Source organism: Pogoniulus pusillus, chromosome 31 (assembly GCF_015220805.1).
Source record: "Pogoniulus pusillus isolate bPogPus1 chromosome 31, bPogPus1.pri, whole genome shotgun sequence".
NCBI lineage: Eukaryota > Metazoa > Chordata > Aves > Piciformes > Lybiidae > Pogoniulus > Pogoniulus pusillus.
In genome coordinates, this window is record NC_087294.1 from 13730023 (window position 1) to 13745302 (window position 15280).

The 15280-nt window shown below is 47.7% G+C and overlaps 1 protein-coding gene across 2 annotated transcripts in view; it reads left to right on the forward strand.

Moving 5' to 3' along the window:
• Positions 1-15280, forward strand: part of RNGTT (RNA guanylyltransferase and 5'-phosphatase) — a 188583-nt gene that overhangs the window by 66452 nt on the left and 106851 nt on the right. The gene's annotated exons all lie outside the window — the stretch shown is intronic.

The following is a 15280-nucleotide window of genomic DNA, read 5'->3' on the forward strand; positions in this document are numbered from 1 at the left end:
TGGTAGCAGCCTGCCAGTGCCGGAAAGGGGCTACAAGAAGGCTACAGTGAGACTGTTTGCAGAGGGCTGCAGGGACAGGATGAGTGCAATGGCTTCAAAGTAGAGCAGAGCAGATTGAGATTGGATGTTAGGAACGAGTTTTTTACCATGAGGGTAGTGGACACACTGGAACTGGTTGCCTGGGAAGGTGCTTGGGACCTCATCCCTGGAGATACTCAAAGTGAGGCTGGAGAGGGCTCTGAGCAGCATGATTAGATTGGAATGAGCTGCCCAGAGAGGTGATGGAGTCGTTGTCCTTAGAGGTGTTCAAGCAAAGACTGGCTGAGGCACTTAGTGCCATGGTCTGGTTTATTGGCTAGGGCTGGGTGCTAGGTTGGACTGGATGAGCTTGGAGGTCTCTTCCAACCTGGTTGATTCTATGATTCTGTGATCTAGTTGAGGATGTCCCTGGTGACTGCAGAAGGGGGTTGAACTGGATGACCTTTGAAGGTCCCTTCCAGACCGTTCTATGATTGTGTGATAGTCTGGAAAGTGATTTTAGGCTCCCTGTTGCTTCTGCATAGTCTGGAAAGTGGTGTTAGGCTACCTGTTGCTTCTGCATAGTCTGGAAAGTGGTGTTAGGCTACCACTTGCTTCTGCATAGTCTGGAAAGTGGTTTTAGGCTGCCACTTGCTTATGCACCTGTATTTAAAAACTGTCCCTTACCAAACCCCATTTCTTTAGCTCCATAATATTGAGTGATAATACAGAAGTTAATAGCTTTGCTGCAAAATGTCTCTAAGCTTGTGTGAGAGAGATGTTCTTTATACTGTCCTCCTTTGTAGGTGAGAATATAATGTTCTTTTTGCTTCCATTTCTCATTTAGTCATAGTCATAAGAGTCATGAGTTGTGCTGGAAGCTCCCACTCCAAGTTCAGCTGTGGTTACAAAGAGCCCATTCTAGTTAACATCCCCATGTTTTGCTTACTAAAATACTGCCCTGGGTCTTCTTAAGTAATGCATATGATGAGTTCTTACCTTTCATTGTGGACTCTCTTCTTCAGTATAGACATACCCAAACATCCTTTCAAACACTTCTATTCTCTCCTGTGAATTACATCACTCCTGGATAATACTTTCTTCTAGAGAAACTTGTTTTGTTTTTCAGCACTGTTGCTGGTAGTAATTCAGTGTCTCATCAACACAAACCAAGGAAATCAAATTGTTTGCTTCTATTTGCTTTTATCACTTCTTTGATCGTGTAGCTGGTAATAAATCTTCCCCCCACGAGGAGCAGCAACGGTGTTTTGGCTGTACTGAGAGTGGCTCAAGAGTAGATAAAGAGATGAGTCATAAGGTAGGCTTTCAAAACAACAACCAAAGAAAACTTCTCAGGGAGTAGCAGTCTTTGGTAAGTTTAAATCACCAACAGTTTGACCAGAGGTTTGCCTGAGTAGAGCTATAAATGTTTTGATCACTTCTCTGTGTTTGTGTTGTTACGTCTTTGGATTGTCTTAAGATCAATGTCAATTTGAAGTGAACTTGTCCTGAGGGATTTTTTTCTGGCTGTTTGTCTAGGACATATAATTTTAAGGTTGGAATTGAAAAAGAAATTAGAATAAAATGAGCAGGTCATAAAAATGGTTTTGAGTTGCTGTCCCCAGAGGTGTTTAAGGAAAGGTTGGATGTGGTACTTAGTGACAGGGTCTAGTTGATGTGGTGGTGTTAGATCACAGGCTGGGTTTGATCACAGCATCACAGAAACATTCAGATTGGCAAAGCCCCTCAGCATCACCAAGTCAACTCAGAAGCCTACTCTACAAGGTGCACCCCTAAACCATATCCCCAAGCACCATGTCCAAATGAACTTTAAACACATCCAGGGTTGGTGACTCCACCGCCTCCCTGCGCAGCTCATTCCAGTCCCTGACCACTCTTGCCATGAAAAACTTTTTCCCTGAAGTGCAGTCTGAACCTACCCAGTGGCAGCTTGAGGCCACTCCTGCAGTAAAGCATCAGAGCTGCTTAGATGCCTGGAACACAAACCCTATGAGGAGAGGCTGAGGGAGCTGGGGGTATGCAGCCTGCAGCAGAGGAGGCTCAGGGCAGAGCTCATTGCTGTCTGCAGCTACCTGCAGGGAGACTGTAGCCAGGTGGGGTTGGACTCTGCTGCCAGGCAAGCAGCAAGAGAAGAAGGGGACACAGTCTCAAGTTGTGCTGGGGGAGGTCTAGGCTGGAGGTTGAGATGAAGTTGTTGTCAGAGAGAGTGATTGGCATTGGAATGGGCTGCCCAGGGAGGTGGTGGAGTCACCATCCCTGGAGGTGTTGAAGCAAAGCCTGGATGAGGCACTTAGTGCCATGGTCTGGTTGCTTGGCCAGGGCTGGGTGCTAGGTTGGACTTGCTGCTCTTGGAGGTCTCTTCCAACCTGGTTGAGTCTATGATTGGCCAGGGCTGGGTGCTAGGTTGGACTGGATGGGCTTGGAGGTCTCTTCCAACCTGCTTGTTTCTATGATTCTAATTATGTTTGTGAGAGAGAGAAAAACACCAGATTATACGTGGCTGGAAGTCTTTTTCCTCATACACTTGCAATTGCTGTTGACACTGGTGCTTGGACAGCATGTCTTTATTTTGTCCCTGGCTTTGCCACAATGTTTAATTAACTTGTGAGTTATGGCATGGAGCAGTTATCTGGCCAGTTGTCTTCCTTTTTGTGTAGAATGTTCCTGTGTGCAGCAGTTGGAGATGCACAGAGAGAGCAGGAAGGGTAGAGTTTGTTGGCAGTGCAGAGAGAATAGCACGTGGTATTTTTCTCTTGTCTGAGCACTTTCCAGCACTTAGGATTTACTCTTTGCATGTATTAGATCAAATTCATAGGAAAATAAAGGGGGAGAGTAATATCTTGGAGTTTATTAAACTATAGGTGTTCAAAGATCATTTTTATCAAGAAGGCTGCTTTTCATGAGGCAATTTCCATGCTTGGTTGGAGTGACTCAGTGGCTGCTTTGTGCTGTTATCATAGAATGGCTTCAGTTGGAAGGCACCTTAGGGATTATCAACTCCAACCTCCCTTCCATAGGCAGACATTGCCTCTCAAATCACAGAATATCAGGGGCTGGAAAGGACCTTGAAAACTCAACCTCCCATAGCACTATCACCTAGAGCAGATCACACAGGAACACATCCAGGCAGCTCTTGACTATCTCCAGAGAGGGAGACTCCACAGCCCCCCTGGGCAGCCTCTTGCTGTGTTCTGTCACCCTCACAGGGAAAAAAAATCTTCCTCATGTTTCCATGGAACTTCCTGAGCCTCAACCTCCACCCATTGCCCCTTGTGCTGGCATTGAGCATCACTGAGAAGGGTCTCAAATAGACTCACCCAACCTGTGCTTGAATGCCAGCAGGGAGCAGGCATTCACAACCTCCCTGCACAACCTGTTCTGAGTGCTACCACCCTTGTGCTGAAGAACTTCTTCCTAAGATCCAGACCAAACCTACTCTCCCTCAGCTTCAGCCCTTTCCCTCTTGTCCTGTTGCTAGACACCTGTGCTGGTGTGTTTACTCTTCACTACTTTTTCTATTCAGCCTCTTTGGAATGTTTCTATTTCTGATTTATAATTCAGCATCAGGCCAGAGGGTTAGTTTTAAACTACTACAAAGTTCAAGACTGAAACACTGGAGAAAAGCCATAGAATGATTTAGGTTGGAAAGGTCCTCAAAGATCATCCAGTTCCAACCTCCTGCTGTAGGCAGGGACACCTCCCACTAGAACAGGTCACTCAAAGCCTCATCCAACCTGGTCCTGAACACCTTCAGGGAGGTTGTGGAGCACAGAAGCACAGAATGGGATCTTTGATCCCATTCTGTGCTTCTGTGCTCCACAACCTCCCTGGGCAACCTGTGCCAGTGTCTCACCACCCTCCCTGCAAACAACTTCTTCCTAACATCCTGTTTAAATCTCCCCTCTGCCACTTTAAACCCATTCCTCCTCATCCTGTCATGACAAGACCTTGTCCATAGTCCCTCCCCAGCCCTCCTGTAGACCCCTTCAGATACTACAAGGTCTCCTGGAAGCCTTCTCTTCTGCAGGCTGCAGAGCCCCAACTCTCTCAGCCTGTCCTCATAGCAAAGCTGCTGCAGCCCTCTGAACGTCTTTGTAGCCTCTTCTCGACTGGCTCCAACACTTCCATGTCCTCCTTATGTTGGGGGCTTCAGAACTGTACAGAGTGCTCCAGGCATTGATCAGGTTGTGTTTCATCAAAATTCTTGGAGTGGACAGTGGAGTTTTTTCTGCAGCATAGCTGGGCTTTCCTCAGGGTCAAGGAGAAAAACAGTCAAGTGTGCTCCTGTTTGACTGCAGCTGGAGGCACACAGCACAGCTTCTTTTCATGCTTAGGAAACAAAGTATTGCAGACTTCTCCCTCACAGCCTCCCTCTTTTGTTCCTTTCTATGACCTGAGTTAAGACATAGTGTTCCAAATTCAAGGCTGATGTTTGCCATTCTTCTTCTTAACAACAGCAGGTATCAGTAAATGTTCCTCAGCTTGAGTGGATTACTCCAAAAGGCCAAGAGGATCAGTGCTGTAGTTAATAGCTGAATACTTTATACCTGGAAAAAATGGATGTTGTCCAACATAGGTTTAGTTACTTGCAGTGAAAATATAGAAGCAATTACTTGAACCAACAGTAAAATATTTTTACTGTGTTATATAAAGAGCCAATGGCATCCTGGAGCAGGAGCAGTGTGGCCAGTAGGACCAGGTTGGAAGAGACCTCCAAGCTCATCCAGTCCAATCTATTCCCCAGCCCTATCCAATCAACCAGACCATGGCACTAAGTGCCTCATCCAGGCTTTGCTTCAACACCTCCAGGCACAGACACTCCACCACCTCCCTGGGCAGCCCATTCCAATGCCAATCACTCTCTCTGACAACAACTTCCTCCTAACATCCAGCCTAGACCTGCCCTGCCACAACTTGAGACTCTGTCCCCTTGTTCTGTTCTTGGTTGTTTGAGAGAAGAGCCCAACCCCCACCTGGCTACAGCCTCCCTTCAGGGAGCTGCAGACAGCAGTGAGGTACCCCTGAGCCTCCTCTGCTGCAGGCTGCACACCCCCAGCTCCCTCAGCCTCTCCTCACAGGGCTCTGCTCCAGGCCCCTCACCAGCTTTGTCGCCCTCCTGTGGACACGTTCGGTACTGCAACATCTCTCTTGAATTGAGTAGCCCAGAACTGGACACAGCACTCCAGGGGTGGCTTGAGCAGTGTTGAGTACAGGGGCAGAATAACCTCCCTCATCCTACTGGCCACACTGCTCCTGATGCAGGCCAGGATGCCATTGGCTCTCTTGTCCCCCTGGGCACACTGCTGCCTCATCTTCAGCCCATGGAGAATTGTGTCCTCACTCTGAGTAGGGCTAATGGTTAAAACCACGATGCAGCTCAGATGAACAACCTTTGCAAATGTGAGCACACTCAGTGTCAGTGACTTGGCACTCCTTAGGCTGTTGTCTGTTTTTAAAACGACAGCTTGGCCTAGAGGGGTTAGAATGAAGGTGAGGAATCTCTGCTAGGAGATTAAATGCTCTGGGATCTGGAAAGTTTTCAGTCAGCCTCTGAACTGACAGACGACTGGCTTTGTTCTCCTGGTTTATTTGACGTTTGGTTTTCCTTTGCTTGGCTCTTTTGTTTCAGTTTTGGGTTTATGAAGCTGCTGTTGTTACAGTTGGGCAAGGTGGAATGTTTTGATAGCTCCCATTGAGGTGGTTTGCTTTGGAAAATGAAGTGGTCATGGTCCTCTGCTGATGAAGGAGATTGTGTGAGTGCATGACTTGCTGAGCTTGGAGCGAAGTGTTTTGCAGGCAGCTGAGGCAGAATATGTGGACATAGCTCATCCATGTCTGCCAAAAGAGCTATAAGCCAAGCCCAGACTACAAATGACCACAAAGCCCTGCCCTGTGTTGCTGAGTAGCTTACAGACAACATGTGTGGAGCAGGTTTGCAGGCAGGGGACAGAAGACGAAAGCATTCAGCAGCAGCAGTGGCAGCAGCATCAAGTAATGTCTCTCTGTTTATTTGGGATATTGAATTCCTCATTCCTCCTGTCGTTGGAGGTGGAATGTTACCATCTGGATGGTTTTTAATGCCAACAAAATTTGTTTCCTCTGGTTTTATTTTTGGTTTTATTTTCTGTGCCTTAAGGAGCAGCTAAGCCAACTCACTTTTCAGTCCTGCATTTCCTGACCTGAAGCTGGCAGTCACTCTTCAGTGGCTGCCCTACACCATAGTCCTCACTCCATCTGTTCTCTCCCAGCATCTCATCTCCTTGTAATTACCTACTAGCCCATCCACCTCTCTGCCTTTTTGTTTCTGTTTGCTTTTATTTCTTTGCTTCTTATTTATTTCTTTGCTTCTTCAACCCTTTGTTTTGTTCCTTCTCCCCAGGAATGGGCAATCAAATATTGTCCAAGCAGTATTGCCTTATTCCATCCACCCTTAGGTGCTGGTTGCTGTCTTCACTCATATCTTTTTTGAAGGGCAAATAATGATTGACTCAAGGAACCTAGGAAACAAGTAGTGAGTAGGAAGCTGCAATAATGTTTCCTTATGCTTATATTAGGATTTGAAACCTTCCCTTGGCTGCTGTCTTGTAGCCTGACCTGATTTGTCAACATTATTTTACCAAGTGGATTTTAAAGGCTGAGGACAATTCATGACACCAAATGGGAGCTTTCTAAATTGCAATCTGAAATAGGTCATCCAACTGTGGGCTCTTGAGCTAAGTATTACTACCACTTAAAATTCAGTGCTGGAACTGGAGCTGTTTCAGGCCAATATTTGCATTGCTGGAAAGATGTGGACACTGTTTGGTAGATGTAGTTTCTGGCAGTGGGAAGATGGGGAGGGTTGCAGGGACTTTGTAGGACAAGGCTGCTGGGATGTTCAGCTGCTTCTGAGCATTCTTGGGTGCATCAGGAAAAGTGTGTCCAGCAGGGCTAGGGAGGTTCTTCTCCCTCTCTCCTCTGCCCTGCTGAGACCATACCTGGAATACTGTGTCCAGTTTTGGTCTCCCCAATTCAAGAGAGACAGGGACCTGCTGGAGAGAGTCTAACAGAGGGCCACGAGGATGGAGGTTGGATGAGGCACTTGGTGCCATGGTTTAGTTAGTGAGAAGGGTTAGGTGATAGGTTGGACTCTATGATCCTAGAGGTCTTTTCCAGCCTAATTGACTCTGTGATTCTGTGATGACTTGGGGCCTTGAGCATCTTCCCCGTGGGGAGAGACTGAGAGCCCTGGGGGTTTTAGTCTGGAGAAGAGAAGGCTGAGAGGGGATCTGAGCAGTATCTATTGATATCTGAGGGGTGAGTGTCAGGATGAAGGTGCCAGGCTCTGTTTTGTGGTGCCTGGTGACAGGACAAGGTATGAACTGGAACACAGGAAGCTCCACCTCAGCATGAAGAGTAACTTCTTTAGAGTGAGGATGACAGAGCCCTGGCACAGGCTGCCCAGAGAGGTTGTGGAGTCTCCTTCTCTGCAGACATTCAAAATCCCCCTGGCTGCATTCCTGTGTGGCCTGCCCTAGGTGATGCTCTGCGGCAGTGGGGTTGGACTCGATCTCTGGAGGTCCTTTCCAGCCCCTGCCACTCTGTGATTCCTTTGTTTTCTGTGAGGCAGGGAGGCTGCAGTCATTTGATTAACTGTTTTACACCAAGAGATTTTCCCCTGTGCTAGGGAAAGGAAGAAATGACTCAGCTCGAGCTAACTGCTCAGCCTCCTTGCTCTAGTGGAGTCACTTGAGGAAAGCTGTTCCCAAACAAGAATCTCTGCTCATTTCCTAGAGTTAAGAAAAGAGGATTAGGCCACTTGCATCTGATTATTATTTGTGGTGCTGAAGGTCAAGTCTAATATTGCAGCACAGCATAATTTGGGTTAGGAAAAGAAACAGTGTTTTGCTTTTGGTTTAGGGAATGATTCACACATGAGCTACATTTCGTATTTCAGAGCTGCCTGCTGAAGTTAAAATGAAAGTCTTGACTACTTCCACAAGAGGATTGTTTTTGTAACTGCTTAGGTATTTCTTGTGGTACCACCTGAATTAATGCAGGGGGGTTGGACTCCATGATCTCTGGAGGTCCCTTCCAACCTCTGAGGTTCTGTGATAGTTCAGATGTGGAATACAATTAAAGTCTTGACTTGCCAAGCTGCACTGTAGGAGCAAAAACAATGAAACCAGGGGGGAAATAAAGGCAAATGGAAGAAGAATTTCACTTGGTGCACATTGTAACTTCACATATCAGAACAGTACCTATTCAGTTCAGCTTTTAGCCCTTCAACTTTGCACACTCTGACATGGTTGTAAGTTTTTTTTCCCTCTGTGCTTCGTGCAACAGAAATGAAATATCTAAGCAGAAGAAAAAAATGCCTCTTAGAATGATTTCCACTTCCAGTGATGCATTACCAAAAGAGAAAGAAATGCAAATCCATTTGGACCTAATTACCAGTTGGTATCCCAGTATGGGCAGTTGAATTGGGATGTTTGAGACCCTCTCAATTAGTTGGGGGACTCAGCTGTGGTGACTAAGTGGGTCTCTCCACTCATTAATTGAGGGGCAACTGTTTAATATTGTCCGTTGTGCCACTTCCCAGCCTGTCACTTTCCAAACTGCCTCCTGGCAGTGCAGCTCCACAGGGAAGCCATCAGCCCTCTCAGATTGGAATGATGTTTCAAGAGACCTGTGCTGCAGTTAGGGAAAATTGATGAAAGCACAAAGAAAATGGTAAAGAGGGGGGTGGGATGCAGAGCAGTATATTACAGGACATCCCTGCAAGCTCTTTCTCCTTCCTGTCATCTTCCCAGTCATGCCCAAACCCTCCAGTGAGCACCAAACACTGTACCTAAGCAGTGCTTTCCCTTGAAAATCAAGAGATAATGAAATCTTATCCTTTTACTGGTGTGGCCTTACAGTGCCAAGTGTTAGTTTCAGCTTTATGGCAAGTGAAGGGGAAGAGGACCTGGGGGTCCCAATGCCTGGAAGTTTGACCATGAGCCAGCAGTGTGCTTGTGGGGCCAAGAAGGCCAAGGTCATTATGGGGTGGGTTAGAAGGACTGTGGTTAAGATGTCGAAGGAGGTTCTCTTCCCCCACTACTCTGTCCTGGTGAGGCTGCATCTGGAATAGTCTGTCCAGTTCTTAGCTCCTCTGTTCAAGAAGAACCTCAGGGAGCTGTTTTGAGAGAGTCCAGCTCAGAGCCATGAAAATGCTGAAGGCAGTGGAAGATCTTCCTTAAGATGAGAGCCTGAGGGAGCTGGAGCTGTGCTGCTGGGAGAGGAGGAGCCTGAAGGGAGACCTCATGGATAGTTATAAAGATATAAAAGTGAGTGGCAAGAGGCTGGAGGCAGACTCTGCTGGGTGATGCCCAATGCCAGGCTAAGGGGCAGTGGGTGGGAGTTGAGGCAGAGGAAATTCCATGGATAGATGAGGAAAATGTTTTCCCTGTGAGGGTGACAGAACTCTGGAAGAGGCTGCCCAGGGAGGCTGTGGAGTCTGCCTTTCTGGAGAGATTCAGGGGCTGCCTGGGTGTGCTCCTGTGTGACCTGCTCTAGGTGATGCTGCTCTGGCTGGGGAGTGGACTGGATGAGCTTTTGAGAGCTCTTCCAGCCCCTGACATTCTATGATTCTGTGAAATAAAGCCCTTAAGTGCCCCTGCATTGCAGAAGAATCAGGTGTTTCTTAAGCACCCAGGATGTAACATTAAATCTTCATTTTTTGGGTTCAAACTACTGCATCAGTGCCTGGTGGAATACATTAATCCAGTTTGAATCAGCTTTGTAACAACCATAAATTTATGAAGACTTCATATTCTTGCATATCCTTTTTGTGCCTAATGGCATTGTTGTAGACACAGATTTGTCTTTGTGGATAGGTCCTAGTGGAAATGGTTACCAAAACATAATCCTTAATGGTCTGATCTAATTAAACCAGGCCTGGCCATATTCTTGGTGACCAGAGCCTGGATTATGTTGTAACAGTTTACACAGGGGCTGGATAACAGATAAAACCTATCAGCATTTTAATGTTGGAAGACTGCTCAGAGGACAAATTAAGATCTGCTGTCCAACTGCACTCAACTAAATGTCCTTTTTTTCATCCTTTCACATCAGAAGTAGTTTTGAATGTTAGCTCAAACCCAGAGGATTAGGAGGCTTCTAAACCCAAATGGGAAGAAACAGGTGTGTGTGAGAGCTGGGAGAGATGGGCATCCTGAAGGGAGGCTGTAGGTGGGGTTGGGTTCTTCTGCAGGCAAGCAGAAACAGAACAAGGGGACACAGTCTCAAGCTGTGCCAGGGGAGGTCTAGGCTGGATGTTAAGGAGGAAGTTGTTGGCAGAGTGATTGGCATTGGAATGGGCTGCCCAGGGAGGTGGTGGAGTTGCTGTCCCTGGAGGTGTTGAAGCAAAGCCTGGATGAGACAGTTAGTGCCATGGTCTGGTTGATTGGATAGGGCTGGGTGCTAGGCTGGGCTGGCTGAGCTTGGAGGTCTCTTCCAACCTGGTTGACTCTGTGTTCATCTGAGGGCATCAGGCAATAGAGTATTTGGGTATCAGCCATCCATTCATCAGTGCTGCAAATCACAGGTCACCTGGGAGCCTCCTCTTCTCCAGACTGAGCAGCCCCAACTCTTTCAGTCTGTCCTCATAGGAGAAGTGCTGCAGCCCTCTGAGCATCCTCCTGGCCCCTCTCTGGACACTCCAGCACCTCCACATCCTTGTAATGGGGGCTCCAGAAATCCCTAACGAAAAACAAACCTTAGGATACCTTGCAGGTTGAAATAGAGAACTGGCAAGAGCAAAGTAAATTGATGGCTAAGCTGTGAAATTTATTGCTCTGCTTCTTCACCAGGTCAAGTAAATACAAAATATTATTGCTGCCTGGCAGGGTCATTCCCTCCCAGCCTCCAGGGACTCTCCCATTTTGAAGCTATCACACAAAAAAAGTCAATTAAAGTTTCTTGAAGCAGCCTATTTCTCTTCTTTTTTGAAGCATTTGAAAACATTGCAGTTAATTGATGTCAATTTCTCAGTTGTGCTTTGGAGAGGAAGATTGACAGGGAGAAATGCTGAGTGCTTGTTTTGCATTCAGGGATGCAGATGTGCTGTCACATTAAGCAGTAGCACATACAACACCCATGCTGTTCCTGGGGGTTGGGTTGAATAGATTAGGTACATGACCTTTGGAGATGTTCACTCAGAAGAGCAAACTGGGGAGAGCTCAGGGGGACTCTGACTGCAGAGTGCTCTATGTTTGCCTTAGTATCTCTGTCCAAATGATTAAGGATCACAGCATATAGAATCATAGAGTGCTTTAGTTGGAAGGGACCTCATAGCTCAGCCAGTTCCAACCCCCTGCCATAGGCAGGAACACCTCCCACTAGAACAGGTCACTCAAGGCCTCATCCAACCTGGCTTTGAACACCTCCAGGGAGGTTGTGGAGCACAGAAGCACAGAATATGATCTTTGATCCCATTCTGTGCTTCTGTGCTCCACAACCTCCCTGGGCAACCTGTGCCAGTGTCTCACCATCCTCACTGGAAAGAACTTCTTCCTAACATCCAGTTTGAATCTCCTCTCTGCCAGTTTAAACCCATTCCTCCTCATCCTGTCATGACAAGACCTTGTTAGTAGTCCCTCCTCAGCCCTCCTGTAGCCCCCTTCAGATACTGGAAGGCTTCTTTCCTCCAGGCTGTGGAGCCAGTCTAAATCTCCCCAGTCTCAGCTTGAGGCCATTCCTCCTTATTCTGTCTCCAATTCCTTGTGAGCAGAGCCCAGCAGCAGCCTCTCCACCACCTCCTTTCAGGTAGCTGCAGACAGCCATGAGCTCTGCCCTCAGCCTCCTCTGTCTCACACTAACCAGCCCCAGCTCTTCCAGTTGCTCCTCAGCAGATTTACTCTCCAGGCCCTTCCCCAGCTTCCTTGTCCTCCTCTGCACTGCCTCCAGCACCTCCACATCTCTCTTGTATTGAAGTGCTCAAAAACTGAACACAGTACTTGAGGTGTGACTTCACCAGAGCAGAGTCCCAGGGGACAATGCCCTCCCTGCTCCTGCTGGCCACAGCATTTCTAATCCCAGCCAGGATGCCATTGGCTTTCTTGGCCACCTGGGCACACTGCTGGCTCCTTCTTGTCCATTACAACCCTCAGGTCCCTTTCTTTTCCCCCAGGCAGCTTTCCAGCCACAGTACCCCAGGCCTGTAGCATTGGTTGTGTTGTGACCCAGGTGCAAGACCTGGCCTTTGGCCTTGTTTAAACTCATCCCATTAATGTTGGCCCATTGGTCTAAGCCTATCCAAGTCCCTCTGAAGTTCCTCTCTACCCTCATTCACATCAACACTGCCACCTCACTTGGTGTCAATACCAGAAGCTGCTTTCCATCACAGACTACAGTAACTTCCAGCTAATCACGTGTCTGGAAACCACTTCTCCTTAAATCTTTTGTTGAGAGGTAACAGAAAAGATTTAGGCAGCAGCAGCAGCAGGTTTCAGAAGTTGATCTATCTGATTTCTCTTGCTGGAAATTCTCCATTGAAAAAGCAGACTGTAGCAGCAGTTCTAGGAGGATTTGGGAGAGCTCTTCAGAGTTCACCAGAGGAAAGAACTTGGGTTTTATTCAGAGCCTCAATGATGACACGAAGCAGGTTGCAGATAGAAGAGATGAGTCTCTTCTGCTTTCTTGCTTCTTTCTGGTCAGAGAAATGTAAGCAGGAATTTTCTGTTGTTTTCCTGTTATGGAAAGAATGCACAGGCTCTGGGAAGGACTTCCTGTAGAATTCCTCTTCCAAAAGACAATCATAGAATCAAGCAGGTTAGAAGAGACCTCCAAGATCATCCAGTCTAACCTAGCACCCAGCCCTGTCCAGTCAACTAGACCATGGCACTAAGTGCCTCATCCAGGCTTTTCTTGAACACCTCCAGGGATGGTGACTCCACCACCTCTCTGGGCAGCCCATTCCAGTGCCAATCACTCTCTCTGCCAACAACTTCCTCTTAACATCCAGCCTAGACCTGCCCTGGCACAACTTGAGGCTGTGTCCCCTTGTTCTGTTGCTGCTTGCCTGGCAGAAGAGGCCAATCCATGCAGAATGCTAATGCCAGGCACTAGGTTTGGCACCTTGTCAGCTGTGAAATTAGATGGACAAATAGTTGAGGAAGAAAATGTACAACAGTTCTGAGGTTTTTTACTTATTATTTATGGGCTTTTAGATCAAGATGCAAAGGAATCTGGGAGCCCTCTCAGCCAGAAAGCGCTTGGAGCTGAAGTACAGACTGCAGGTGATGCTAGTGGTAGTCTGAATTTGCAGCCTTCCAGTTTCTTCCACACACTAAACAAGCAAGCCCTGAAATGAGAACAGATTTAGCATACATCTGAGAGGGCTGTGATGGCTGTGAGGTGAATAAATGTTCCCTTCAGTGCTCCTGCTGAGGCTCGAACTAGTTTTAGATCAGCAGAGAGTGAGTAGATGCCGGAGCAAACCCAGGTAGTGTTAGGTCACCTTCCTTCCTCCCTGTGCATGCACCTGTCTGGTGCCACTTCACGTTAGTTCAGCCTTGCTGCTCCCACTGTTAGTAAGGCAGAGCTCTTGGAGGCTCAGTGGAGGTGCCCAGGTGAGCTTTTATGGTAGCAGGGGAGTTCATAGCATCATAGAATGGTGTGGGTGGGAAGGGACTTCCAAAGATCATCCAGTCCAATGCCCTCTGCAATCAGCAGGGACATCCTCAACTAGGTCAGGTCATCCAGAGCCCTGTCCAGCCTCACTATTGACATCTCCAGGGATGGGACCCAACCACCTCTCTGGGAAACCTCTCCCAGTGTTCCACCTCCCTCCTGGTGCAGAACCTGTTCCTAACATCCAGTCTCAATCTGCTCTAGACTAGATTGAAGCCATTGCCCTCGTCCTGTCCCTACAGCCCTTTGCAGTCTCTCTGCAGCCTTCTTATAGCCCCTTCAGATACTGGCAGGCTGCTATGAGGTCTGCCCAGAGCCTCCTCTTCTGCAGGCTGCACACCCCCAGCTCCCTCAGCCTGTCTCTGTAGCAGAGCTGCTCCAAGCCCCTAAGCATTTTTGTGTCCCTCCTCTGGCCCTGCTCCATCAGCTCCATGTCCTTCCAGTACTGAGGACTCCAGAGCTGAATGCAGCTGAGGAGGTCTCAGCAGAGCAGAGCAAAGTGTCAGGATCCCCTCTCTGGCTCTGCTGGCAGCGCTGCTTTGGCTGCAGCCCAGGCTGTGCTTTGCCTTCTGGGCTGCAAGCTCACACTGCCTGCTCATGTCCAGCTTCTGGTCCATCAGCACCCCCATGTCCTTTTTCACAGGGCTGCTTTCTCTCACCTCCTCTCCCAGCCTGTACTGATAGTGAGGATTGTTCAGGCCCTGTTGCAGAACTCGGTTTGGCTGGAAGAGCTCTTATTTGGCTGTACCTGGGGGAGGTGACCTCTGGCAAAGCTGACTGCCCACAGGGTGCTGTGAAATACCAGAAAGTGAGCCTACTGTGGAAAGATTTCTTCTTGCCATTGTCTGCAATTGTAATGAGTGGGAGACCAGCAGTAAACATTTTCTTATGGAACAGGAATTTCAGGCCCTTTGTCTTCTAATGAGGTTTTGCTACATCAGCCTTTAGTTGGTGCCATATGTACCTGGGCTGCCCAGGGAGGTGGTGGAGTGACTGTGCCTGGAGGTGTTCAGGAAAAGCCTGGCTGGGGCACTTAGTGCCATGGTCTGGTTGATTGGCCAGGGCTGGGTGCTAGGTTGGACTGGATGCTCTTGGAGGTCTTTTCCCACCTGGTTGATTCTATGATTCTATGAAGACCATGAGAGATGTTTTAAAGGGTGAAACAGTATATTCTGTGCAGGAATACTGGCTACAGATGATGAAGGAGTATAGTGAGGAAGGTCTGCACATTCCTCTTGCAAAAGAGTTTTTATTACTAGAGACTGGTCAATCTGTGAAGCTAAATCCCAACATGCCTTTGGTCAAGCTTTCAGATGAGAAAAGCTCAACCCTTTTTGTATGTTCACTATTTTAGGGCTACACATCTCCTCTGTTTCTGAGCTGGATGCTACTTTAGTCTGTTTAAAAATGACCAGGGTGGCTCCCTTGTGGAATTCTTCAAAGGTTCTTCAGTGACCAGTCCTATCCATTGTGCTTTTGTTGTGGCTGTTGGCTCCTGCTGCACCTAACAGATGGCACTCGCTCCAACTGCCAAGCTGTGGGATAGCCAAGCATTACTAATAGAACCTTATCACATGTTAAGCTTGAC